A 2,558-nucleotide genomic window follows, 5' to 3' on the forward strand; every position below is an offset into this window, starting at 1 on the left:
GAGAGACCTTCAGTCTTGATGATGAATTCGGCTTCTGAGATGAATCAATCGGCTTCCTTGGAGTAATTCCTTACTCCCTTCTCTCTGTCTACTCTTTTCTCCTCTTCTAGGGTTTATTTATAGGCTTTGGAATGCCTTTTAGCCCTCAAAATTATCCTTTTCCGAATTGGACTCAACTTGGGCTCAGCAGGGACACGCCCGTGTGCGATTACTTTAGGCCGTGTTCGAGCTTGTTAGAATGGCACGGGCGTGTGCTATACCCGTGTGAGTTGTGCTTCGATTCTGCTAGATTGACACTGCCGTATGGGCTGCCAGTGTGAGGAAGTCCAGGCCATGTTGAGTTCATACTTTGGTCCATTTTCTTCGTTTTTGGCCCGTTTCTCGTTCCTTTCGCTCTCCTTTGCTCTCCTAAGTATAAAACATGAAATTAAAGCATTAGGAGCATCGAATTCATCAATTCTAATGGAAAATCATCCATAAAACGCCTTAAACATGGGGTAAAAATTTGTATAAATTACGGTTTATCACCTATACATGCCGTACTACAATATATACATTTTCAAAAGGTACCAAAATAGAGTTTGATAGTATAATGAGGATCTTCGACGATCCCCGAGCTCCTAATAGCTACGATATCTATAAAACAATGCAAACACACACAAAGTAAGCTTTCAAAAGCTTAGTAAGCCATATACAAATAAACTTAACAAGTAACATCAATTCATTCATATAATTTGAGGCAAAATACATTCACTTAGCCATATATCTCTTATATTTCATTTAAACATAATTTACATATACATATCATATATCTCTTATATTTCATTTAAACATAATTTACATATACATATCATAACTCATTCCCATAGCAACTCATATTTATATCATATATTCACCAAGGTACATATACTTACCTTTCATTCTCAAACATGGTATACAATTCAAATGTACCTGAGTCAGATACAAATTCACATAGTCATCTATTTTCTCAGAATCCCCGTTGAACCGATCGGAATCATAAGGATACGTGGATATCTCGGAAAGCTCGTACAATGCCAACGTCCCAGATGTGGTCTTACATGTAATCAATATTGATACCACTATCCCAGACAGGGTCTTACATGAAATTAAATACGATGCCAATGTCCCAGATGTGGTCTTACATGTAAGTCATAAGTCGATGACAACGTCCCAGACGTGGTCTTACACGATAACACATATCGAATCCTATGTCGTGACATATGTATCCTAACTATTCCTAAAGCTCATACGGGGCTTTTTGGACATCGAAACTTTGTCGATACTTCCTTGGATGTCTTATTTTTCTCAACTCATACAATTATTCATCATAGTACAATAGCATATAATCGATAGTAATTCAATTCAAAACAAATTTATTTGTATATAGACTTACCTCGTACCGATTGAAATGAACAGAATCCTACTCGACGACTTTCGACTTTCCCCAATCTATTTTCGTTTTCTTTTATTCTTGATCTCATTCAACAATCAAAGTGCCAAAACCTTAAGAGTTCTTTTCTTTCTTTTTCTTTGATGAATTTGGCTAGATGAACATAAAAAATGGCCTAATTTTTATGTTTTGTTTAATAAATCATATATTAATTCATCAATTACCATTTTCCCGTTGCATTATAAACATTTAAAACATTAATATCAAGGCCATTAATGTCCAATCATATGTTCAATGGTATAATTTCATCATAAGAACCTCTCTTTTAATAAGACAAATCAATTAAGCACTTTAACAAACAGCAGGCAATATTTACATTTTACGCGATTAGGTTCTTCTCAAAAATTAAGTACACAAATGATCGAATTTTCATATGAAACTTTCACACATGTCAATTCACATATTATAAGAACTGAAAATAATATTAAAATATCTTTCTGACTTAGATATGTGGTCCCAAAACCACTATTCTGAGTAGGGTCTAAACCAAACTGTTACAAGTGGTGAATATATTACTATCGGTTGTGCCGAGGGAAAGAGTTACCTGGGAATTCTTTCAGATTAAATTTCGAAAGAAATACATCATTCAGTGGTTTGTGGGTTAAAAGCATAAAAAGTTTCTAAAGTTAAAACAAGGCTGCATGACTGTCACCGAATATGAAAGAGAATTCCTATGGTTAAGCAAGTATGCTCGAGAGTATGTGTCGACTGAAGAAATAATGTGCAAGTGGTTTTTTGATGGGCTGAATGAAGATATTAAACTTCTGGTAGGGATTTGAAATTTAAAAGAATTTGTTGTGTTAGTTGAACGGGCTTGCAAAGTTGAAGACTTTAGTCGAGAAAATAAGAAAGCTGAATCAGAGGCTAAAGATACGAGGAAGAGATCGATGACTAAACCTTATTAGTCCTCATTGAAGAAATTAAAAGACTATTTTAATCGATCAACAGCTTTAGTGGGATATTCTAATAGAGATCGTGGAAAGTAATACACCAGTTCTAAAGCTCAAGCCACATTGGTATTGAGTGTCAGCAATGTGAAAGATGTTAAACTCGTGTGTTAATAGTGTGGAAGACGGCATTTTGGAGA

Source organism: Gossypium arboreum, chromosome 4, assembly GCF_025698485.1.
Source record: "Gossypium arboreum isolate Shixiya-1 chromosome 4, ASM2569848v2, whole genome shotgun sequence".
Taxonomy (NCBI): domain Eukaryota; kingdom Viridiplantae; phylum Streptophyta; class Magnoliopsida; order Malvales; family Malvaceae; genus Gossypium; species Gossypium arboreum.